This window comes from Artemia sp. Qi Xiang Cuo, unplaced genomic scaffold (genome assembly GCF_049724085.1).
Source record: "Artemia sp. Qi Xiang Cuo unplaced genomic scaffold, ASM4972408v1 HiC_scaffold_2952, whole genome shotgun sequence".
NCBI classification, from domain to species: Eukaryota; Metazoa; Arthropoda; class Branchiopoda; order Anostraca; family Artemiidae; genus Artemia; species Artemia sp. Qi Xiang Cuo.
Window position 1 is genome coordinate 60656 of NW_028300350.1, and position 27990 is coordinate 88645.

The following is a 27990-nucleotide window of genomic DNA, read 5'->3' on the forward strand; positions in this document are numbered from 1 at the left end:
TAAAATCTCTTGCGACCCCATGATTTTGCTACGCGACCCCATTTGGGGTTGCGACCATAGTTTAGGAAGGTCTGCTCTACAGCCATATCAGAGCATTGGAAAACATTTTTAAAATTTTATACTGATGAACACCTGGAACTTATAAAAAGCTTTCGCATCTCATCACGGAACATAATCAAATATTTCCTAATATTTCTTTTAAGCCCAACGGTAGCAGACTGAGATACATTCTTCTTATCGAAAATCTTGTGCACTTGGACTCCACAGTCTTTATGCTTGATATTGACTTAGTATTGGTGTTGAGTGGCTTTTTGAGGCGAAAACATTTTCTTTTGTGTAACAAGACAACAAAAAGTGGGATAATATTTCCTGGAAGGCTACACACAAGACCTGTTTCAAATTTAACTTGAGAAAATTTAATTGTTCTGTCTCTACAATTCTTTTTATCCTATGTTCTACGTTTTTTTCTTTTTGAATAGCTAAATTGAATCTACTAGGCAATGTAAACATAAACATAAAGCATAGTTCCAGCTTATTTCATAAGTGATTGCTAGGTTCCTTGTAGATTTGTCAATAAAAATGATTGACTCCTTACTGGTTAAACAGGTGCACACGAAGGATAAACTTAAGCTTATGGTCCCATTCCTTCCCCAAGTGATGAGATTTTTTGTAATTTTCTCATTAACATCAACTATTTGCTGTAAGATTGCCCGTTTTATAAAATTGAGTCTCACTCCTGTTTGCAGGGCCTTCTCGAGCCTAAAGTTTTAGTTACATGTCTTGTGGAGATTCTGAAAATTATTATTTATATAAAAAGAACTTAAAAACTAGATTAAACTTCTTCACAAGAAATCTATTTATTCAGAAAGCATTGCCCCCAAACTAAACGAACATATCCTTTTTAGATCAAGAACAAGGAGCTGTTTTTAACTAAACAAGGGACATCAATAGGAGGGAATTGCGACATGGAATTTTCCAAGTGCGTTTTTTAGTTAGAAAATTCTCTTTTCAGTATTTTTACAGTATAAAATAAAAATTAAATCTCTCTTAGATCCTAATAAAGAAATTGAGAAAATATTGGCTTATCTTCATTTTCCACTCTCTCACTCTTGGTCACTCGCCATGCAATATTAAAAAGGTCGTATTTGCAATAGAACAAAATTTCGAGAAAACTGCATTTGATAAAATCGGTTTTGTGGAGCTCAATTTATGGAACATAGAAAACAAATGAAATGTCAGTTTAAAGTTGCTAGCCTGTGACGCCGTTGGTAGAATTTTGGTTCTAGAAAATTCACTAGGGCAAAAGATCAGACGAAAAATTAATTCTTTTTTGCCTGTCCTTTCTGCTGCAAAGGTAGTTGCTGCTAACGACAAAAGTAAATGACAGCGTTTTTTCTCCACTTTTTATGACGATTTTCCGCCAAGATTAGCAAGGTAACTGGTAAGGTCTTCACAGATTGCCTTTTCTCCTTCAATGGGGAGAATTTGCTACAGCTTCTGATTATCAGGCATGCTGTCTTTGATTTTGTCTTTTAATTTTTCCTGCTTTAATTTTAGCCTCCACGGGAATGGTAATTCAGAAACTACTTCCTCAGAAGAAAACACGTATAAGTGATCGTTCTTTTGGCAGAAAAATACAAAGTTCCAAATCTTTGCAAATAGGAGCTTGAAAACTTTACAGTAGGGTCCTCTGATACCTGAATTTGAAAGTGTGATTTTCATGAAAATTCTTTGACTTTTAGCCGGGGGGGGGGGGATTCCACCCTTTTTGGTAAATCATGCCAATTTTCTCAGGTTCGAAGCCTTTAATGGGTAACACTAAGCTTAATCAATCTTGTATATTTGGAATTAGCATAATAAGGCGATTCTTTTGATATATCTATTGATATCAAAATTTTGTTTTTTATAGTTTCGGTTGCTATTGAGCCGCGTCGTTCCTTACTTGTAGTTCGTTACCCCGAAATGTTTGACTAGGGTTTACAGGCAAGCATTTTTCTCTTCTCCGGCATTTCACCCTAAGCCTACTCACTCTCACCTACACTTCCCTGGCAGCTGAGTGAACTTTCTCAGCTTTAAAACTGAACATAACTAGCGTTAAAAATTGTCTCAGTTTCCCCACCTTGAACAGGCTTCTCAATGCCAAATGGATCGTCTCAATTAAAAGGACCTCCCTTGAAAAGAAAAATAGGAAGAGAAAAGTGGTGAAAGGTGATTTGAAATAAGCTGGCAACAAGAAAAAACCGGAGAAAAAAGGCCACCTATGACTAAAGCTTCTCTTAATCATTTAGTAAATTTTAAAATTTGATTACCTTGGATTTATTCTCTTGAACCTACCCACTGCATCATGACAAATCACTAGATTGTTTGTGATAGTGGATGAATTGGTAAATAGCTCCATATTGTATCAAAAACGGTTGATGTGCACTACTTGGCCAATTCCATATATACCAAAATTATACCGGAAAATATAATGTAAGACAAAAATTGGTTAAAAACAGGAGTTTGAAGCGTTTTTCAAGATAAATTCAATTGGTGGGTTTTATATATGCTTTTTTTGTAGATAAAGTAGACAAATTTGAATGGGCAATCCAAAGAACTGGTAAAAGTATTATTTTATCTTGACTCAAAACTAAATAAACGGTAAGTTGTGTTTAGCCAATGGATTATACTCTACATCTGGAGAGAATGGATTTGAAAAAAAAGGAAAAAAGTTTCGAAAATATTTTAGTGTTTGTAGTAGAGCTTTTATCACTTGAATCAATCACAAAGTGTTGAGGCGACCAAAATTATTATAATTTAAAAAAAAAATCATTGATCAAAATTACTACCAGATCGGAAAAAAACTGATTGGAACTCACAGTTGACAATTTTAATAAGGTTATATAGAGCTTATATAGAGAGTTACTAATGAATTTGCTTTTTTCCATTATTGAAGACTAACTGTTTTATATATAACGTTGGTACTTGTCTAGAATCCGATAAACACGCGAGAAAGACTGCATCGAATTCCAAAGATGCTACATGAAAAACAGGTTTTCTCTGAGATGTAAAGTATTGCTCACTTCGTGAAAAATGATTAAACTTCAGTTTTTTGGGGTTGAAAGGGCAAAAAAGGTACATAAAAGGTTCAATTAGTGTTTTTTTTTCTTAACAACTAAACGCAATGAGTGATTTTTTTCTTAACAAAACTGGACTGATGTGATTTATTTTCAATGTGCCAGGGGCACTCCGCTGCCGCGCTGCCTATTCAGAGAAAAGTGATTTTAAAACAACGCAGGAATTCCGTGGCCACTTATAGACTGTTACATGTCTCCCAGGAATAGTAATTGAGAGTTTGTATATCCTCTCTCTTGCGTTACTTTTGGCTCATCAGTTGCGCTCTCTTCAGTGATCCAACTATCCCCGAATTTTCAGGGATTTCCCCAAAAATTTCGCAAAAAAGAATCGGTCAAAACGGTTGGGCCTAAAAGCGTTAAAGCTTGAAATCCGGCCCTGAATGAGATAGTGTAAAATGGTTTTAAAATAGCACTTTCGTGCTAATTTAGCAACCCTGAACACGTTCTACAGTGCTACGCAAAATAAAATATTGCTAAAATCGATTTAGTGCGTTACACAACTGATTTTTCAAGCTTACTTTTAATGATAATGGTTGTAGAGGTACATGCCACCTAGTACAGGACAAACCTCGGCCCATAATAACAAAATCAAAAAACAGATTTAAAAAGAATGGCTAGTAAGAAAAAAAAATACAATTTGTGGCTGATTCAGGGATGGTAACTATTCTCTTGATTAGTCTTAGTTACTTACTTACTTAAAGCTCTTGCTCGGCAGCGTCACCAGCGTAGAGGGAACCAGTCGTCAGCGCCGTCAGTCTTCTCCAGAGTGGTCGGTTCAGGGCGAGGGTTGTCACTTCAGCCGGGTTGATGTTTCTGGAGGCAAGCCGATCACGGATGACGTCCGCCCATCTGGTGCGTGGTTTTCCCCTACGACGCCTCCAGCCGTTTGCAGCTGGGTCGAAATCGAAGATGAGCCGAGCGGGTGTTTGGGCCGGCAGACGGAGCAGATGACCATACCAACGCAGCGAGCGAGACTCAAGCTGCTCGGACAGGGGTGGGAGTTTGAAGGACCTGAGGATTTCCGAATTTCAGACCCTGTCGGGCCATCGGGGGCTTTCGATTTTTCGGAGGTGTTTCTTCTGGATGGCATCTACCTCCAGCGTCTGTGTCTGAGTCAGTAGCAACATTTCGGAAGACTACAGCATAATGCTGGCAACCAAAGCATAATATATTTGTGCTTTGGTGAGATGGTTGATCTGGGTTTTATTGAAGACTGTTTTTAGAAGGCGACCGAAGACAGAGTTTACTTTTGCCGCTCTTGCTGATATTTCGGCATCTAGGCTTCTGTTTGAGCAGACAATTGAACCAAGGTAGGTAAACTGCTTGACTACCTCTACAGTCTGGCCACAAATTTCCACAGATGACAGGGGGCTGGACGGCGTTTTCTCAACGGGCATTATCTTGGTCTTCGACCAATTTATTTTCAGACCGAGTTTCTCAGCGGCAGAGGCCAGTGTTTCCAGTGTAGTTTTAAGGTCACAGATGTTTTTGCATATTAGCGCCACGTCGTCGGCAAAGTCGACGTCTGAAAAAACTCTTCCAGCAAAGCCTGTGCCAAACGACTGATCCTGCTGCGTTTTATTCAGAACATGGTCTATTACACAGTTAAAAAGCTCAGATGCAGCAGCACATCTTTGCCGGACACCGTTTTTTATTTTGAAATATGCGGAAAGCCGTTCATTTACGATCACCACACTTTCAATGTTATTATACAGCTCTTCGAGGAGACGGACGGTTTTCGTGGGTACGCCAGCAGACTGGAGGACTAGCCATAGTGACTGCCTATCGACAGTGTCGAAGGCAGATCGAAAATCGACAAAGGCAATGTACGCCTTCCTGTTATATTCAAGAGCTTTCTCTACTAGTTGTCTAATCGTATGGATTTGCTCGGTGGTGGACCTGCCTGGCATGAAGCCAGCTTGCTGGGGGCGACGCAGGGCATGGAGGTATCTTGTTGCCCGTTTGAGAAGCAGCATAGCGAAGAGCTTTCCAGGAAATGAGAGTAAAGTTATGCCACGATAATTGCTACATTCTTCTTTGCTCCCCTTCCTCTTGTAGATTGGCACAAGTAGGCCCTTCTTCCAGTCTGAGGGGATTTTTCAGAGTGCCACACAAGGTTAAACAGCATTTGTAGCCAGAGGATCATGGCTGGACCCCCATTTTAAAGGAATTCCAATGTTAGGCCACATATTCCTGGCGCTTTGTTATTCTTTAGCTTGCGGGTGGCAGCTTTTATCTCCTCCGCTGTAAGTTCAGGACCATCAGGAGCAGGTATGGTAGTAGCCACAGCAGCCGCTAGCTCATGGTCCGTCTGGTCTGGTGGATCTGAGTTGAGCAGTTTCTCAAAGTGGTCCTCCGACTGGCGAAGGCATTGTGATTGGTCGTAGATATTCTCACCACTAGCGCTTCGAAGGTATGACGTAGTTTGAGTGTGCTGACCTGACAGCTCACGAAGAATCTTGTAGGTGGCTCCACTGTCCTTTTTCTTGGTGGCCTCTTGCAGTTCGGATGCCTTGCTGTCAATAAATGCCGTGTCGTCTTCATACAGCATAGAATTATGCTCTTTGTTTAGCAGAATGTATGTGGCAATGTCACTACCAAGACGACCTTCTCTCCTGAGCTCTATGATGGCAAGGGAGTGATTATTAATCCAGTTCTTTTTATTCCGTTGCCTCATTCCAACAACGTCAGTTGCTGCCGCAAGAGTGTTCTCTTTGAAGGACTTCCATGCAACTTCACTATCATCGCAGTGGCCAAGGACCCTCAAATCTGTTGGATATCTCCACATGGTACCGCTCAGCCAGAGCGGGGTCCTGTTGGATGCGACCGGCATCAATTTTCCGAGAAGACTGGCTGTTCTTCCTAGCGTTGAGGTGGAGCTTAATTTTGGCTGCTACAAGCCGGTGGTCGGTGATCCCGAGCTCGGCGCCACGGTAGGTGCGGCAATTCTGGACAGACGACAGCCATCGTCGACGTACGATGATGTAGTCAAGCATCTTCTTTGTTGATCCATCATTGCTATACCAGGTGTACTTGGCTATATTTGGTCTCTGGAACCATGTGTTCGCAATCGTTAGATTGTGGGCCAGACAGCAATTCAGCAGCCTCTCTCCATTATCATTTAGGCTATCCACTGTAACAGGTCCAACAGCGAGATCCCACAGGCCTGATTCGCTTGAAACACTTGCATTCAAGTCTCCTAGGAGGAGGAGGTAGTCATGGGGAGGTACAGAAGATAGTTCAGAACTAAGCAGGTTATAAAAATCGTCTTTGTCTTCTTCATCAGCGTCGTTTGTGGGGGCATAGCACGTAATGACAGTTATTTTGCCGTGCTTCCCATCCAGTCTTGCGGTCAGGAGTCTAGGCGATACTGGTTTGAATGCCAGGAGGGCCCTACGTGCAGCACTGCACGTAGAATGCCAGGAGGGCCCAACGCCTCCTCTTCTTTGGCTACCGCCAGACCACACCAATGTGCGTCCTTCACCTATGTCCTCTTCACCATGTCCAGGGAGGTGTGTTTCGGTGACTCCAGCTATGGTGACTTTATATTTTTTAAGTTCTTTTGCTCAAAGAAGCTTCGAACCGGGTTGGTTCAGCGTCAGGACGTTCAAGATGGCCACATTGGTGCCACCTTGGTCAACGATGTTCAGAGGGGATTTTCCTTGGGCGGTCTGAGGTCGATACGGGGTTTGAGATGATATATCCGAGGCTGAATTTCTGGTTCCATTCGTAGCAATAGAAGTTTCAGGAGGAGGGCTGCCAACCCAACCGTCCCTAGATGCATTTGGTTCTCTGGTGGCTAGCCAGGTATCCAGAGGCACGTGGAGGTCGTTCTTCATGCGCCAATTTGCATGGGAACTAACTCCGGACGAGCATCATTACCTCCAAAGTCTTAATTGTAAAATGTAATTTTGAAAACAGATTTACAAGAACTTCGAAAAATAGCCTAAAAACCCTGAAAAATTATGTGGGATCGAAAATCTTTAAAGGGTTACTTATAGTCCAGTGACTTGAGAAACAGGGAACATCCCTTTTTTGCATAGGTGGCATAGAGTGTCCTTTTATCTCCCTACTAACGGGGCACACAAAATCATAGATGGCTTTTTAAGGGCTCAGTTCAGTTTTATATATAAGTGTACCACTGTTGAGTTCCATGTGTAATCTTTACCATAAAAACCCTAGAAACATTATTGCATTTTATATAACTTAAGTGCTTTTTACAATCTTTAAAATGATGTATTTTATATAATTATATCTGTGTGCTTTTTTATCATGTTAGAATTAAATCCTTTTTTTGAAAAAAAATGCATCTACGTATGCAAGATGATGTTGCAATTGTATTATAATAATAAGTATTATAAAATATTATTATATAGTAATATATAATATATAATTATTATAATTATAATATAATTATTATAATTATTATATAATAATTATTATATGATTGTATAATATGTTATATAGTATATTATATTGTATTATATATAATTGTATTATATAATAAGTTGCATTATATCGATTAGTCTTCATAGTATTATATTATCTTGTCAAATGATAGGCATATTACATAATCATGCATATGATGATTTAGTCTCTGTGCAAAATTACATTTTAATGTAATATTTCAGTTACTATGGACTACAGTTTTTTCTTTAATTTTAACGACTTGTTCTCAAAAGTAACTATTGATGTCAAAATTCCGTTGTTACTCCAGTACAATCCAGAACACACTCGAGGAGTAAAGTTAGGTTAATCATAATGAAATACTTTAGTTTTCACAATACTTGAGTTTATATAATAATATAATTTGGGCTATATATTTGCTCATTAGGAGTGGGGTAGGGGTAAAGTAACCTAACCTTCTAGAATTTGCTTTAGCTGGACGATTTTTACCTAATAATTGAAGCATGTAGGGGAATGGGGTAAATTACTCTTATTTGGGATATTTTATTGTTCTTAAAAATGGTTGTTCTACGTTTTATTTATCAACTAACCTATGCTTTGAGGGCAATAGAGGGGTTTGGTAACCTCTTAATTGTTAAACAAGTTATTCTTCTGGACAGTTTTGAAAAGATTGAGCTCATAAAGTGTTTTTTTTTTTGGTTTTAGAACCATTCTGTAGAAAAGAATTTCCTGAATTTCCCTTAGCTTGGAGGTGAAGGGGTCAAAGGATATTCCTAGGCAAGGGGCCAGAAATATGATAAATTTACTTTTTTTAAAAACACTTCTTTAACGTCCCAGCGAGGATGGGTAGTGGATTTTTGGGGCCGATTGCAAGGCCCTCTCTCAAATGGATTTTGATTTCATTTTTTCTTTGTTTATAATCCTATTCTTGGATCATCGTTAATATTCCCAATTAATCATCCCCCAACCAAACAAGATTAACGAACTGGATAAAAAGACTAAGTTTTGATGCAAGTCAGATTATGATTAAATAGAAAACATTCTGTCTTAGTTGATGGGCTATATAAAGGCAGAAACTTCAGGCGATCAGGGGCCAAATATACTTAAAAACAAAACAGACAAAACTTCTAATGCCCCTAAGATTTATAACGAGCAATGCTATACTCATACCCCAAGAGATGACAACCTATCCATCGTGCTTTTAAATAAAAGTATATTCTGCATGCTGTTAAGACAACTCATAAATGGACTTCAACTTCAACAATTCATAAATAAATTTATTTATTTCATTATTCAGTTCAAAATTCTTAAACTTATTATATAAGATACAAAAATACTTATAGTGTCTTAGTAACAGTTCTACTTTTTGAATTTATCCAGTTTTGAATTTATTTCAGTCTCAGTTCAGAATCTCTAAAGTTATTATGTAAACTGAACCTTTCTGAACTGAACCTCTACTTTCTGAACTAAAGCTAGAAAAATACCTAAAATTGGCTTGAAAACAAGGAAAGTGGCTGAAACCACGAAATTCAGCATCAAAATCATTTTTTTTTTCGTTTCTCCTTCTCCGCAGATAGCGGGGAACTGGAATATTACAGGGAACTTTTTAATGGCTTATTTTAAAGGAAATTGCTGAACATAGTGCCTTTTGTAACAAAAAAAAAGATAGGATCAATTTTCTAAGAAAAACTGCATTTTTAATACAAGGTGCATACATTATAATCTATGCTAATGCATATTTTAAATATTTCAGGGGTATATGGAATAAAAATACCTTGTTGTTACTGAGCTAAGTAACAACGTAATTGAAGCAAAAACAATTCAAGGAGGATATATGGAAAGGAAGTTTTTGTTGTATATGACCTCTTGCAAAATTATACAAGACAATAAATGAATCCCAACAGCTGATAAGGCAAAAGGCATGAGAAAACTTGTCTAACGTAATGGTGAAAGAAAATGAAGTACAAATATTACATAAAGGAAGGGTAACTTTCATTAAAAATGGGGTTAAGTATCATCAGTATTATGGTTTTAGAGATAGCTCAAATGACATCATAACAACATGGCATCATCGTTTACTAGGTGGTAGCTGCTGCTACAAGCCTGATGAAATGACATCATAACAATATGACATAATTGTTTACTAGGTTGCAGCTGCTGCTGCAATCGTGATGAAATGACATCATAACAATATGAAATCATTGTTTACTAGGTTGCAGCTGCTGCTGCAATCGTGCTGAAGTGATAGTATAACAATATGACATCATTGTTTACTACGTGATACTTTATTACCAATGGCTAGATTGTTTTAACTACAAAATAGCAGCAGGTTTTAACCGATGGCATTTTATTTTCCAACTCTAAATTTTCCTAGGATACGATACCATCTATCCCTGTTCCTACCATTCCGGGCATTAAAATCCCTATTTAAATAATAAAAATCGTTTTAAATATTTGAAACTTCAGCAATTATTTGTATGTTTATCTCAACAATAAAAAATAATTCATAAGTACTTATCAAGTTTTCAGGAAAAAAGTCTTCTTTGATAATTACTCAGTTCGGTTTCACTATTTCAAAGCGACATTTATTTATGTCATTGTTTGTTTTTTTTTTTTCGCCCTTTAGATCTATTACGATCTTGATTTTTCCCCTCAAAAGCTAGAATGTCATTTGTGCTTCATTGAAAGCAATATAAAGCTACATTTTGGACAATGTTTTTTTAAATTATAACAATAACAAGTACAAATCAAGTTTATAGTTAAAAATAACTATTTTTCGAAACAAATGTATTTGCAATAGTAAATACATTGTTACTTTTCAAAAAACGCACCAATATCACTTTAGATTTTGGTACGCTTTGAGATAGATTTAAAGGTGGAAACCCTTTATCCTTACTCATCCTAAACCCTACTATATACCTCATCCTTCTGTCCTGATTAAATAAATTTTATTTACCCTTGGGACATGAGCTTCTGAAACTTCTTGTGAATCCAGTTCGAAGTGCCTGAATTCCTCCGTCAAAAAGTCAATGTCAAAACGTCAGAACGTCTGTCAAAATTGCTCAGCCAAAGCAATGGTCCGGAAACTAGTGTAGGACTGGAACTAACATATCTTCTCAAGTCGACACGAAGCACTTAATACTGACGTATTAAACTGCTTACACCACTTACACTACCGTATTTTATTTCAAATAAATTTGTTTTTTTCACTTTTTCTAGCTGTGCATGAGGGTCAGCATTACCAGTCATAGAATTATTTGGGTGAGCTGAACTGTTTCATTTTTTCAAACTTACTATTGCTACTTCTGTGTTCATTCCCAAAGTCCAAGTGAAGACAAATGTTACGATAATCTTCCCTTGTTTTGAAACAAATTACTGATAAGAACTTCTTTCCTTGAGGGGTTTAAAATCAGGACATCTGATCTGAAGTAAGGCTAATGACGCTTTGTCACATACGCTGGCAAAAGACAAAAAAATCTCAAATCATAACATTCAAAAACTAAATAAGATAACAAATATATATACACTATCTTTATATGTGAGTAATAATTGTGTGTGTCAGTTCTCGAATACGGCTCCATATTTTTTCGGGAAAATTGGTATCTTGTGATATTCTCCCATAAAAAAACGATCTAGATAGGTCAGAAGTCTGGGAAAATTCGCTAAGAGTTAATGCACTTCATAACATTATATTATGACGGCATATATTGCAAATGGCGTCATGTAATAAAATATATATATATATATATATATATATATATATATATATATATATATATATATATATATATATATATATATATATATATATATATATATATATATATATATATATATATATATATATATATGTATATATATGATAAAATGTTATAAATATTACTTTTCTTATCTTAAAATTTATTTTCTTTTTAACAACTATATTACAATAAATTAAATTTAAATACTTGAAAAACTAAGGATTGGCAACACAGACTTTTCATAATTTTGTTTGTTTCCAATACTGTATCCTAAAAGGGTTGCCTAAAGCAGAATTTGATGAAAATGTCTCCATAGTCAGGATTCCTGAATTATTCCTCCTTGATTCTGTTATAGCTGCTTCCTCTTGCGTGAAAATTTTAACTTCCTTCACCTCTGTTGAAAACTGTAGTTCCTCTGCCTCTGACAAGGAAATTTTTTGTATCGGTGGTGTGGGAATCTTCTCTATTGTAGCCCCGTCTCTCTCCCTCGTTATCCTTACCTGAGTTCTTACTATAACTACTAGCTCTTTCTCTGTTGAATTCTCTAGTTCTTCTACCTCTGTCTACGAAATTATTAGCTTTGGAGTCATGGGAATCTTGCTTCAGTTCAGTATTACTATGAGGGTGACTTGCACTACTTCCGTAAATCACATGGCTAGTTGTTACCCTCTTCCTTTTTTAAAAAATGGCCCTCCACTGCCACTTTTAAAATCTTTTTTTTCACTACTTTTACTAAACTCTAACCTTTCTCGGCCTCGGTTAAATTTTGGTGTTCCTCTGCTTCTGTTAAAGTTAGACGTTCTTCTCTCAAAGTTGGACCTTGCTCTATCTCTATTAAAATCACGAATTTCTATGCCTCTTTTAAAGTCTGGCCCTCCTCTACTTCTACTCCCATTATACGAACTGCCTCTATTTCTGTTAGGGGGATATGCACTTCTTCTGTTAAAATACGGCCTTCCACTGCCACTTTTAAATTTTTTTCTTGATCAGATTCTTCTTTTCTTTCTCCTTCCTGCCATACTAATCTTTTTTCATTGCTTCCTTTTTACTAGATTATTTGCACTTTTCAGATGACCAATCATCATACCACTGTTTGAACAAAGTGGTATCTATTCAAATTCTATAATGTATTTGGGAAGAATTTGCAAGTTGTTTGGAATAGCATATATCTTACCTGCATATTCTTCCTCATCTTCGACGATCACAGAGTCGAAATTGCCGGATATTGGTTCGTTTTCGTCTTCATTTACTTTTCTTTTTAAAGACTTCCCAGGTAAAAGTTTACAGAATAAGACCCTTTTTGTATTTCCAGCATATTTTAAGGCAGTTGTTGGGTTACTTGCAAAGTAGTGCCCAAATCCAAATCTTTTTCTCTTAATAAAGAGTTCGTGAAAATTAGACTCAAGAATTGAGTCTATAGCTTCAAGGCTTTTTGTTCCATGGAAGGCCATAATGGATCTTGCATTTGAATGAGAAGACCCATATTTATGATGGAATTCTAATTCCTTTTCACGGAACTTCTTGGTTAACGTAGTGTTTGTAACCTCTACAATGCTTTTTATATTATCGGCTTCTTTCAAATTATTAGAACTGTGAAGCAGAAATTGCTCTTCTGCCTTTTGATAATCTATTTGCCCTTTCACTAATATATGTTTAATAACGTTTGACATTTTGAATTAGATTCTTCATGGGGAATCGCTTCTTATATATCGAAAACCACGTCATTTTTGTTGCGTGGCCATGACGTCATACTGGCATAAAGTAATTTCATACTGACGTGATGTCATACTCACGACAATACTGCCATGATTTACGCAAAAGCAGAATTATTCTCAATTCTTCTGTTGCAGTGATTGAGCTCTTTCAAAGTGATTCCAAGTCATTTTTGTAGATGCTCAATTTCAGCAATGATTGCTTCCTTAGTAACTGTGAAATCACTTGTATTCTCAGGGTCATTAACGCTTCCTTCGTTCTTCCGTTCTCCTTTCCCTCTATTCATAAATGGCGATCCCCTGCCATTCTTAATGTATTAGCCTTGTACTGCCTCTGCTATACCCTGACCAACCTTAACCTCTAGTCTTTTTGTTGCTAATAGAGTTAATAGGTCGTTTTGTTCATCCGTTCTCCTTTTTCGGCTATTAAAATATGGCCTTGCTCTGTCAATTTTAAAATCTATCCTTTCGGTGTTTCTGCTTAACCTTGACCATTTTCGCTACTAAAAATATGGTCTTCTTCTATTAATGTTAAAATCTAGGATTTCGCTGCCTCTGTCAAACCCTGAACTTCCTTGGCCTCTAGTTTCTTTGTCACTAATCTCGCCTCCGTTTACCCGTTGTCTTTTTTAGCTTGCTAGCTACCGCTGCAGCCCGGATAAGAGAAAAAGCATGTGGAACTTCCCCCGGTCTCACTTAGAATATTTGACTTTAAAAAATTTATACTCAAAATTTGGAAGAAGACATTATCCTCAAAATTTTGACCGGTTGTCTTAGATATGCGATTTTGTTGCAAATCAAGAGTTTGCACTCAATTATTTTCAATTTCTAAGTAACTTAAGTCAGTAACAATCCTGATTCTATTCTTTAATGATTCGTGATTAAACTCGTTATTTTAGGCCGTGTGTGGTCTGTCACTCACTTAAGGAATACGGACCACACCCCTACCTAAGTCACATCAAATATATGATTTTCACCCAAAGTGGCATAAAACACCCATTTATTAATATGGTTCTTATTGATATTTCATTTTAAATCCGATATTAAGAGGGTATTATTGTCCCAAAACCATTCTAGCCGCATGCACATGAGTATTGTATAAATAAAATATTATACTAACCACCATTTTTGTTTTTATCATATAATCCACCACTTAAATAAGCATCTTCAATTTGTGACTTGTTTCGAAATGGATTGTATTCGAAATTTCCACTATCAATGTCATTTTCAAATTCTAAGAAACTTAAATCAGAATCAAGGAAATTTCCCTGATTTGCCCCAAAGGGCCTATTATTTGGATATTAGTGATTATACCCATCATTATAAGGTTGTCCATAGTAAGGGTTGTACGCAGTGAACGCGGGGAGAGGTGGGGGGCTTATAATAAAAAAAAACACACATCAAAAATTTGATTATATGTATTTTTGTTATGTTTTTAAAAGTCGGGCAGAAATTTCGGAGAGGGGTTCAAACTCTGACCACCCCCCTCCTAAGGATACGGTCTTAATTGTTTCATTCAGTAGAAGAATGATAATTTCAGGGTATGATATATATATATATATATATATATATATATATATATATATATATATATATATATATATATATATCACTCACTCACTCACTCACTCACTCACTCACTCACTCATCATCATCATCATCACTATATATATATATATATATATATATATATATATATATATATATATATATATATATATATATATATATATATATATATATATATATATATATATATATATATATATATATATATATATATATATATATATATATATATATATATATATATATATATATATATATATATATATATATATATATATATATATATATTATATATATATATATATATATAGATATATATATATATATATATATATATATATATATATATATATATATATATATATATATATATATATATATATATATATATATATATATATATATATATATATATATATATATATATATATATATATATATATATATATATATATATATATATATATATATATATATATATATATATATATATATATATATATATATATATATATATATATATATATATATATATATATATATATATGCCCCTGTGTTCGACTATGATCTTACCTCACTGTCGTCCTTAATAATGTTTATAATAGCGTCACAAAACTCTTATGTGTCGCAAACAAAACACAACAGCTTGACTAATCACAATCTCTAACGTGTCAAGAAAGGGACTAAAATATTTGGATAAATAATATTCAATAACATAAAATGTAACAAAACGAGCGTTTAATTTAACACTTTGAGGAATTATTTCTGTTCTTAAGATTACTGAATTGCTTTAGAACTCTCGTGTGATTTTTCAAAAATAACATTTGACTTTTTTCCAGAATCAAAGAGACGTGTTCAAGTTTTATTTGTTACAGTAATTAGAAATGCTTCCAAAATATCTCTCCGAACTCAAGGAGTATATGAATAAAGGTACAAATACTCGCAGTGAGACATCACAAGTTCTTCCAATCACCGATGGCCACGTTAAGACCAGCAATTCTCCAGATATTCAGGCAATAAAGGTTGAGCCTGTAGAAAAAAAACAAGTTTCAATTTACGATGCCTTATGACTAGACCCCGGTGCCGTGCCGATGAGGAAACACCGGCGGCGGCAAGGCCAAAAACAGCGCGCTGCGCCGCCGGTAAGATGTCGGCGGCGTGCCGCCGGCGTGATCAATATTGACCGCATACATTAATGTTTTCACCAGTCTTTCTCAAATCACAGCTTAAATTTACAACAGATTCGAGCCTATTCATGAGTTCAAAACTTCACAAGTTGTTGGCTGGAAACTGGTCTTCTTTGTTATTCATCAAGAGAAGTAGAAATCTGGTAGGAACGAAATTGCAGTGGCGTTTCCAAACCCCTGCATAATAGTTGAAGTATCTATCTATTAAAAATTGAAGGTTTATGTTTTTTACGTAAAGTCTGTCTTTGGTCATATGAATTAATTATTAAAGAGCTTAACCAGTTACGATGGTGAGAAAAAAGATGGATTCATGGCAACAGTGTTTAACTGCAATTTCCGCACTGTTGTCAGTTGAGCTGGAACTGAATTTCATGAACTTAAATCGTCAATATAATTAAAAGATGTAAAAGTACTAATGACAATTCAGCTACAGGCAGCATTGTATAGCGGAACAGATTAAAGTTAAAAGGATATAGACAATATTAAGATGTTGTCAGGAAACGGTATGTCGGTAGAGGATATATTTGGGCAGGAAGCAGCCTTATAGCGGAGACGAGATAATTGGCGTTAGGGTTGCCCCCGAGTGACAAAAAAATCACTAGATTTTAGTGATTTTCTGGTTGATTTAATAATTTTCTTCAATAGTCTAATGATTTATGGGCATATTTAGTGATTTTTTGTTTATGCAACGTAAAAAATCACTATAAATAGCGATAAATCACTAGGGTTGGCAACCCTCATCGGCATACTTAAAGGAAAAAGTCTGAAAAATTTATCTGATCTAATGCAATATCCTTCTTTATATAGCAAGTATTCCTAATTCCTAGCCAATGACTAATCTGAAAACCACCATGTGATGTTATACGACGGGTACCTGAAGCCAAACGACCATTTCTCATTATAAAACTAGTAGACTTCCGTCCTCACAAGATAGTATATGCTGCGGCTTTCCCTTTTTATTCCTGTCGTCCAAGGGTTTACTCTGCTCGTCAATTTTCAATAATTGGGATTGTTTTTTTTTGTTTTGTTTTTTTGTTCTATCAAAGGTGAAAAAAGCTAAACTTGATATACGGAAAAGGGGCTAAAATCTAGGATATCTTTCGATGGAATCCTAGAATCCCGAAATGCAATCCTCTTCTGAGGCACGTACATGGGCCTTTATTTAAAGGAGAGGGTCATAACATTTCGGAGAGGCTATATTCAACATAAGGCAGTTCTAAATTCTAAGAAAAGTGGGGAATTTTTTTAGAAACTGGATAAAGATAAGGTTTTCTGCCAGTCTAGGCCCCTCCTCCAGGAATAACTTTGGGTATTGACCCTAAAGTAGATATTTAAATTAATTTTGATGGATGCATTTACTCCAATATAAAAATCTAGAAATTCTCGAACTCTGAAAAAAATCAGGAAAAACAGGTGTACAGGTGCATTAAAACTCTTTTATATACTGAATATGGAATTTCAAACTGGAGATGCTGCAGATACCGGGATAGATACCCGCCAGACTGGTTATTTTAAGGCACCACTATTAAGAATTGGAATGCAAAGAGTAGTTCTCATTGCGATTAAGATATTTAAACTATTGTTTTTTGGATTTTAATTGGGAGGGGGAGATACCTACTTTAGAAACTTAAATCAGAATCAAGGAAATTTCCCTGATTTGCCCCAACGGGCCTATTATTTGGATATTCGTGATTATACTCATCATTGTAAGGTTGTCAATAGTAAGGGTTGTACGCAGTGAAAACGGGGAGAGGGGGGGGCTTATAATAAAAAAAAACACACATAAAAAATTTGATTATATTTATTTTTTTTATGTTTTTAAAAGTCGGACAGAAATTTCGGAGAGGGGTTCAAACTCTGACCCCCCCCCCCTGGGGATACGGTCTTAATTGTTTCATTCAGTAGAAGAATGATACTTTCAGGGCCGAAAAGCATACGATAGATCCAAAGTTCAGTTGTTTTGCCCCATCACTAAAAGTACAATAATACATTCACGGTAAAAAAGTTTATGATAGAGCCAAAGCTGTATTCTTTTCTTAGAGTCATCATTATCCCATTATTAATTTGTAAGCTACCAGGAATAGTTCAGCTCAAACTTTTAATTTATTAACTTATAAAGAAGAGATTATAATGTAAAATAACTGTAGTATAAACATACAAAGGAGACTATAAATTAAAAAAGGAGAAACAGCTAATTACATTTGTCACTCAGGAATATTATGATTTTGTGGTTTAACAGCAAGCGGTTTCGCAACCGCGAATTTTACATATATTTAATTTATATCATAATTGAATTTAAACCTTTGATTCTATGGTTTACTTTCAAAAATTGCAATTATATGTTAATAAAACTTTATGGTTTATTTCAAGGCTAAAAATTAATACTGCTAGCAACGTCATTCAAATTATCGCCTGTATCCCGTAATATATAGCCTGGGTTTTTATAGCTAAGGTGTATAAATACTATTAATTAGGTTAGAAATACTTGTTTTTGTTGACTTCAATCACCACGGTCGATACTCTTTTGTATATTTTTTGAAGAAAAAACTCGGGAAACAGCTTGTAAAAGTGATGAAAATGATAAAAATTAATGAAGCGACTGCAACAGTATATTAACAGTATTGATCTTCCAAATTTTGACTATAATAAAAAACAGTCCCATGCTGAAGGTACTAATTTAAGTGCATTTTGTGCCTTTTTAATCGATTTGTGGCTGAAATTGAAAATTATGTCGTTAAAGTACCAAGATCAGTGAAAATGAACTCCGATTGTTTTAATTGGATAAATGGAAGCTAATACAATAACATATCTCTTAAAAACTTTTTAGTTTTTAATGAAAGGTACCTCCGTGGGTGAAAAACACCTCAATACTGTGGTGCAGTTCTGGTAGTAGCGATGGCCAAATGAAAAAAAAAAAAACTTGGGTGAAAAGTCAGCAAAAGAAAAGCTAAAAACATAAGACGTGAAACAGCTTGACGTGGCACTTGTTCGCCATTGCTCCATTTTGGTTTCTTCTTACTGCATCGGTTATTAAGGATATACGGGAATGTTTTTATAAGTTTGCAAAATATTTGCAACGCTATCTATCCTCGTGATACGGAGCTGCTAGTCCAGTGTCCGCGGTGTAGAAAACCAATGAGAGATATAGGAAGCAGATTATTGGCGAAAGTACCCTTGAAATTGTCCTTCGATGATCACGTGTTTATTCCAGTGAAAGACTGCCTTTATTTGTATTTTTTCTTATCAGTATTGATTCAGTCTTTGAACAATTAAGATCTATCTATTCTTTTAAAAAGGATTAATCCCAGTTTTGAACTAGTTGTCAGTAAAGGATTTTATTCTGATTTAATTAGACACTGGATTCTTTCAGTAGTTACGAAATAGTGAGAACGCTTTTACGTCTCATAAATTATTTAAACATTTATTCAGTAACTGTAACCTAGTGGAATGTGTGACGTCACTGGATAAATTGAATTGACTGGAGCTTCTGACCATTGCATTAATTGAACTTTTGACTTTGTTAAATTGAGTTAATTTCATAAGATATCCAAGTGAGGTATTCCAGTTTGGCAATAATAAGGATTATTATTCATCATTCAATGCTCTCGTCAGAATAAGACGTAGTTAAGACCTCTGTGTGGAGTGAATTTATGTGAGAATATTATATCAAGGATTATTGATATATTTGTGATTAGATGTGACGTGCTAAGCAAGAAGGCATGGACAGTTTATTTGACGCCTCAGGACTCAGTTCTAGCTCAAAACCGGAAATATCGATACTAGCTGCGGATTTTAAGCAAATTCTTGATATTGTGAAAGAAAATGGAAATAAGTTGGACAATATCAACAATCAATTAGGAACTCTTACCGCACGGGTGGATAACTTGGAAAAAGAACAATCGCTACAAACGAAAAAGATAAATAATACTGAATCGAAAATTGGAAAGATTGAGAATGAAACCTCTAGCCTCAAAATGCAAATAAAAACTTGCACGGATGAAATACTGGAATTAAGAAGGAAAAAGGAAGATTATATGTTTCGGGTTGTGAGAATGGAAGCTGCAAAGCTAGAAAATAGTGTCATCATATGGAACGCAGCTTGTAAGGATAATAACCACGCTCAAGTTCTATTCATAGAGGTAGTTCGTCACGGGCTGGAAATGCCCGAAGTAAATTTCACAGTTACTCATTATGATAGCAACCGTAAATTTTTGAAGGTGACACTGAATAAAAAAGACGATAAGTTTGCCATATTGAAGAATGCTAGCAAGCTTAAGGATAAGACATTCACTGGAAACAACAGCAACCTGTTCATCAGCGATGATGTCCCAACTGAAATCCGTCAAGTGCGAAAGCTGCTTCTAGTGAAACGTGACAAATTATGAAAAGATCATGGATGTGATCCCTGGATATCGAAGGAGATTCAGCCGAATCTGCTAGTGAAAAGACCTTTAGGCTGGCCTCAAGTATATTGCAGTAGGCATGAATACATGGCTAATTGTAGAAAAAACTAAGACAGATAGTCCGAGTAACTGAGAGGGTAATTCTATTCCTCAGCATCAAGCGTTTTCATCTGTGAAGTTTCAACCCCGTGTTTTCCTTCAGAACCCGCTTTGTGAAAACGCATGATGCACTAGACGAGAACAACCCGTGTTCGAACCCATTGAGCCTGAAAACGAAGCTCAGATTCAAGGAACCCGGGTTCAAACATGGGGAGAACCTGGCAGCTGAAAACGCTTAGAAGCAGATTCCTGCTGAACCCGCAACCCTAAAAACGCTTGATGTAGAACTCGATAGCAACCCGTGTTTGAACCCGGTGCCTGAAAACGAGGCTCAAGTAGATTTCTCACTGGTGGTGATGTAACTGAGTCCCAATATAGCTTTCAGTCAACGTTGGCCCAAGCTGGGAAAACAGCTTTTGACTGTTTTACATCAAATTAAATCTTCCCTTCTCTTAAATTTCATAAGCATGAAATAGGCTACATCAAAAGACTGGGCTAAGTGGATGAATTGGGTGTTAGACAGACAAAACACACAAAGTTTTGTCAGTGCAGGAAGAATGTGGAATATGACCATGATAAGCTGAAAAAGACCTGCATGACTAAGTCCATTTATGGGCATAGCTCTTTTTGATCCCTGGATTTTGGGTCTCCATTATTTTAAAAATATTCTAAGTGAATATCTCCAGCAATAGTTGCCACTTCCTAAAACTTCTTAAATCCCATGCTTAAGTTAACATAAAATGGTTAGTGTGGGAAATTTGATAAGAAAAAAAAACTGATTTCATCAAGTTCCAAAAACTTGACTGAAAATAAATTTAACCTTCAGGGTTATAGTGAAGGAGGGGTTGAAATTATCACGTTCTCCTAGATCGAGATAAAGTAGACCAAAGTATAGGAGTCTGAAAGGTCAAAAAATCATGATAGTCAATTAAGAACATTGTTTATTAACATTAATATGGTGTTATATTATCACATCTCTTTTTTACAAATAGTACACAAAAAGATAGTAAAATGCTATTTAGTTTTTTAAATTGACAATCTATAAAAGACAAATACTAGTAAGATTTAACCTCAAAACTATGACATGATGCAGTAAGTTTTGTAAAACAGTTTTCCTGGCTAGTGTAGATTGTATGGGTCAATTGGCTTTTGAACACTCACAAGAGATCATGCTAATTTTTTTTCCCTAAAGGCGGGCAACATGTCAAGTTTTATATGTGGTTTGGAAAGCATAGCCTCTTTTGTCTAAGGGATCAAGTTGGAATTTTAAGGATGACTATTTTTTATGGGGGGGGGGGAGGACGTGGAATTTTACAGAAAGGGGCAACCTATAATTTCCAATCCTAACAAAATAGTCCATACTATGGTTGTCTACATTATAAAAGTTCATATATGTTTAGATTCTGCAAAGTATTGGCAGGGTTCAGGGATTTATACCTAATGTCTTTTTTCACAGAAGTGTGGTCAAAATATAAAAAAGGATTGACTAGCTAACATTTTAGGCCCCATGCCAGATACAACTTGATACCAACAACTAGAAAACAAACATTTGTGATAAAATACAAGATAATATGGATTAAAACCAACAAAAAGAGGTCATGTACTCTTAGAACATTAGATATGAAATCAGCAAATATCACCATTCTTCACCACATAAAAATTAGAATATTTTTTTTTAACTCTTTCATTTATTACAATAATTTAAATATAATTTTTTTAACTAAAACTTCGTTTGAATTAACATATATTCTAGATACCTTACTACTGTATAAATGAATTATGGTAGCATACTCTTCAAAACATCTAGAGGCAGCAACACAACATTCCCAGAAGTATTTTCCTTAATACAGTAAGCCAAGACATGAGCTCAAACAATGAACCCAATCATTATTCTTATCTTTAAATATATGGATAAGGTACATTTTGAGTTGGGTTTAAGGCCTAAAGTATATTGTGAGGCTTTACTATTTTACTCTGTAGAGTCACATGTATATTTCTTTGGAAATTGATCCAGGAAATAGACAAAATATTGGCAAAAATTTGGGCCACACTAACCTATGGAATGTTCCTTGGAGGTCTGAGCTCTCATAAAAATAAGTTTGAAAGAGTCTTAAATAGCCCACAATTAACCACTTCTAGTATACTAGAATCAAATTAACCTCAATATGAAAAGCACAAGCACTCTAAAAAAAACCTTGAAAGCTTTGCACCCATGAATGGCACTGTAGTCAATTGCTTTTGGGGCATATCCATACTTCATGCATGAGAGCCAAAACTTTATTTACAGCAATATTTTTGAAAGATCCAACCACATGCTACACAAAAGAATAATGAGTTCTTCCAGTATCCAAAGAAATTGTTAAAGGAATTGCCAAACACTGTTAGTTAAACAGTGGTCTAGCTTTTAAAGTCTTGTTGATAAAAGTTACACCATTTCAGTTAGAGATTCTAGTGCTGATAAGTATGTGCTTTGTTGTTTTTTTTTTTTTTTTTTTCTATTTTTTGCCTTTGATTTGCTATGTGAGGTTGTTTGAATATTAATGAAAATAGCCTAGTGTTCATATTATATTGATTACCCAAATATTTTCTTAATCTTAGTCTCTACATCCTAATAACTGAATTTTATACTAAAAATTGTTTGATGTGTCTTTCAGGAAATTTTTATTCTTGCTACCTGCCCATAGGTGTAGGAAGAGGGTCCATGTTACCCCTAGAAAATTCCTCAAGAATAAGGCTCAAGTCTGACAAAGTATCATAAATTTGCCCTCTTCCCCTCCCCCCCACCCTTGAAAATCTTCAGCTAAGCCCATGCAACCTGTCTGACAAATATTCCTTCTCTGTTTATAACTGCCTAGATTCATTAAATTTCACTCTTTATACAGGCATACAGCATGCAGCATACAGCACATGCCAAAAAAAACTACAAAAGCTTTTTTTAAATATAACTATTCAGCATTCTTTAATTTAACATATGAACTTTCAAACATTATTTTAAAAGTAGGTTAATAGGATGTACAAATAAAGAAAACAAAATTGATTGTCTATCGTTCCAAGGTGACTTAAATAGAATTATCAAAATATGTAGAAACAGAAATTAATTAAGAATATTAAAATAATCCTATTACATTGAAACACCTAATAAAAGCCCACATTATTTAAGCCTTAAAGTGAGGGAAAAGACTGAAAAGATGCATACAGTGTATGATTCAGTGAACAATTTACTGATTATTCAAAACTAGGCTATTACTTTACTAGTAATAGTTTTACTAATTTACTACTACTTTACTTTTAAAAATTTACTAGTTATTCAGAACTAGATGCAAAGTTTGGCAAATTATGCTTGCTGCAAGATCTGCTGAAATAGGGGATTCCATAATTATCCCCAAGCATGCAGGTAATCATGAAGGTTTACTTAGTATTTATTGTTTTTTTTTTTTTCAATGATCTGTTGAATTTCATATGTGTACTGTGTATACATTATTAATGCAACAAGAGCTAGTACTCTTTCTATTGTCTCTTCTTACTTTTTATTTATCTGCCTGAAATTTGCTCTATTCTGAACATTTTCTCTTCTTCCTAGATGATAATTGTGCATTGTGGGTCAGTAATCTACAAGAAATTTTTTTAGGGGGAAAGGGGGAAGCTTCACAGCATAATGTCTCTAACAACACATGACTAATATGCATTGATTGGGATGAGCAGATCTGCATTAACATTGTTGTTCTGGTTTTGATAGATTTTTTTTAATAAATTCAATGAGTCTAGTAATCTTATTATGGAATAAATCATGATCACAAACTTATGTACTATGAAATTTAAATAAGGCCCAGAATAGTCCTATTTTTTTTTCTTCTTCATATACCAGCTCTGTGAAAAGAAAAATAATGATCTGAACCTGGCTGATTACTGATCAGCACGACAGTGAATAAAACAAATATCTTATCCCAGCTCTACCAATAGTCTTTTGTGTCCCTTAATTTCCCTTACATTACAGCTTGGAGAAAGTTAAGGATTTCAATCCTTGTTATACTCTGTGATGACACCTGTAGGAACAATTTTCTTTTCTGGCTGCTTATTACTTCGTGGTTGAGAATACCTTTTCCCCAGCTACAAGAGCTGCTGATTAAATTTATTCTTTAATCACAAGCTGCTGGTTCCCTGTGAAATCCATCACCAAAAATTGTCATTGGCAAACTTGCCAGGCTGAAAACATGTAACAAGTAGAAAAGCAACATCCATCAATAGAAAACACTTACCAATTTTTTTTGGAAACTGCTTTAAAACAATTGTAAACACTTACTTATTTCAATAATAAAAGATCATTGCTAAACTTGATCCCCTTCCCCCTAACAGATACTTATACAGCCAACTACAGATATTCACACCACTTTTTTGAAGAGAGCAACTCTTTTCTGTGCTGTAAAATAATATAGTTTCTGAGAGAAATGAGTTGCTGTAAAATCATAAAACAGAAAAGAATTTTGCTTGTGAAAACTATAGTTTGAAGATATAGAGTATACTGTATATTTATCCATCAAGATAAATATACAAAGTTTTTTTACAAAAAAAAATAACTTTATAATATGTAGCCTGTTACTATTAACCACATTGTCATGTTTTTCCTCATGTTATCTGAATCTTTAAATAATATTTTATCAAATAATCCTATTAAAATCATGGTTAATATATACAGGATTTCACAAGTGACATAAGAACAAGGTGAACATACTGCTTGTATTCTCATTCTAAATATAATATTCATTTCACTTGCAAATGTGCCTCCCTCCCTGATGATCCCATACATAACCTTAATAATGTATTTTTTCATTACTTGAATGTAGTCATACAATAGGGCTCCTTTATTAAACTGGTTACCTTCTCAGTTTGGAATTTATTGCTTATTATTTGGAATTTATTACTATTATTTGAAACCATTTTAAAAAGTTAATAAATACATGCTGCATATTATAGGGTAAGAATTTCATAGTTTTAGTGTTTTCTTTTAGTGTGAATTGGGCTATGGTTGGGACCATTAGGTTACATGGCGTATTTCCAAGAGAATTGATTAGGCCTATTTGGTTTAGAAAAACAAGTTGACCTATTTTGTTATTTAAAAAAAAGTATTGAGCAGTGTGTTCATCTTGTCTTAATGTCTGTCATGAAATCTTGTATATTTTGACAAAATTGCTTAAACAGGGCAGTTTTCATAGGTCAAGGGTAAAATTCTACTTTAGCTACTTTTGGCTATCTTGGAAAGGGGTTAGGTAGGAAAATGAAACTTTCAGGGATGGGTCTATAGGCTAAAGTATGTCATGGGAATGTATTTTGAAGTACATTTTACCTTAATTTTGAGTTATCAGTTTCTTTTTCTCTGGCTTTAGTTCTGAAAATGCAATTCCTGTTATTTGAGTAGAATTTTAAGTGATATCAATGTTTTTTTTTCTCAAAATTTAGGAAATGTATTTGCATATCTTTCAAACCTTATAAATTGGGACTGAGCAAGGTTGTTAAGCTGAAAACAATTTTGTTGTACTTCATTTAAGCAGAAGATCTATTTTGCTTGGTTTCACTTTTATAACACATAGATTTTTAAAAGGTCATCAAAGGTCAGGGCCCTCTAAAGGGAGAAGGAATGGAGGTAGGTATCCTGAATTGACCTATATCTGGCAACTTCAAGTGGTGGGGTGCATTGCTAGGGTAATAACTGCCATATTGAAAAAAAAAACATAAAATTGCTGGTAAATGTTTCACAGTTCATGTTATTGACTTACAAATAAAGTAAACATACCACTTGATGCCTTTTTTATGCTCTTTCTAAATATAATAATCATTTTTGTGGGAAATAAATTTTACCCCCCCCTATATATACCAGTTCATGGTATATATTTGCACATAAGGGTGGGGGGGTAAAGTTTAAACTTACCTTTCATTTACATCAGAAATATAATTTACCCCCCCTCTAATGTGCAAATATATACCCCAGAATTAGTATATATAGGGGTGGGGGTACAATTCATTTCCTGCAAAAATTATTATTATATTTGGAAAGAGCATTAAAAAAGGCATCAAGTGGTATGTTTACTTTATTTGTAAGTCAATAACATGAACTGTGAAATATTTACAAAACTGCCTAATGAGTTAAATGCCAATACTTTTGTTTAGTTACGTAATCTCCTTTACAAAACCTGTAACTCTTTAGCATTGCTATAATTACATCTATATATGCTTTGATGTTTGGCAGCTTTGCTTAGGCTTAAATATTGATAAATAAGTTTTACAAGATTGGGTAAATTTTTGGCAGTTCATATTATTGACTTACAAATAGTGAACATACTAGCTACTTGATGCCTTTTTTTATGCTCTTTACAAATATAATAATCATTTTTGTTGGAAATGAATTATACCCCCACTTTTATATATACCAATTCAGGGTATATATTTGCAAATTAGGGGTGGGGGGGCCAAAGTTTAAACTTACCTCTTATTTGCATCAGAAATAAACTTTACCTCAACCCCCCTAATGTGCAAATAGACTATATACCCTGAATTGGAATATATAAGGATGGAGGTGAAATTCATTTCCAACAAAAATTATTGTTATATTTGGAAAGAGCATAAAAAAGGTATTGAGTGGTATGTTTACTTTATTCATAATTCAATAATATGGACTGCCAAATATTTACCCAAGATTGTAGCAAGCCAATTCCAACAATCCAAACCCATTCCCAATCCCAACAAGACTATCAGCAAATCTCAATTACCTAAAAAGCATCTACATTACAGACAAGGTTAGGCACCTACTATTGATGCATAGCATAAGAGATATTAACTTTCATTAGAACATTTGGCACAGTCCAAGAACTGGGATTACTTTGGTTAGATCTAGTTTTGGTAAAAATTTAGAATTCTGGCACCTGATAAGGAGACATGTTAAGAAAACAATTCTTACTTTAAAATATGTATAATGATCCTAGTTCTTATATTATCCTAGGGGAGAACCTTTCTCATCAAGTCTTTCCTCTAAAAATCCTTCTTTTTCCAGCTTAAGAGAAAAAGTTTCCTAAAACCACCAAATTGAGATTCAATGCTTAAGTCTTTTGAAATTGCCACCAAATGAGTTGTTTTATAGATAGCATTTAGCACGTGTGACATAGCATGTGTTTAAAGAAAAGACAGTGGTATATTGAAATTATAGCCTAACCTAACCAAATATTTTGTATTTGCACCACTGCTCTTTAAAAAAAAGTTTTAAAAAGACTGGCATGAATGCTATCTATAAAACAACTTAGGCTATTTGGCAGCAATTTCAAAAGACTTAAGCATTGAATCTCAGCACAGTGATTTTAGGAAACTTTTTCTCTTGAGCTGGAAAAAGAAGGATTTTTAGAGGAAAGACTTGATGATAAAGGTTCTTCCCTTGGATAACATAGGCTAAGAACTAGGATCATTATACATATTTTAAAGTAAGAATTGTTTTCTTAACATGTCTCCTTATCAGGTGACAGAATTCTAAATTTATACCCTAGTTTTAGCGTTACAAGTTAAATTTACTCTTTATTCCAAGATAACACAACGTAACTTAGAGATTTGGCATTACTAACGTGAAAAAAGGTGGAAAGTTGTACTGCCAAGGCCATTCCATGCTTCTAATATTTGAAATTGACGCTAGAAAACGTCAGTATTAAAAATCTGTTCTTTAAGAAGCCGTCATTTCTCTGAACTTGCAAAACCTCTAAAAGTTCATTCATTTTGGTCAT

General features: G+C 34.7%; 1 long non-coding RNA gene across 1 annotated transcript; it reads right to left on the reverse strand.

Annotated features, from left to right (window-relative positions):
- Nucleotides 1–2308: 2308 nt before the first annotated feature.
- LOC148938764 (uncharacterized) lies at nt 2309–27990 on the reverse strand. The gene is made up of 4 exons (XR_016143629.1): nt 27835–27990; nt 15118–15573; nt 10480–10980; nt 2309–2424 (listed from the first exon to the last, which is right to left on the reverse strand). It is a non-coding gene; the product is annotated as an uncharacterized LOC148938764 (long non-coding RNA).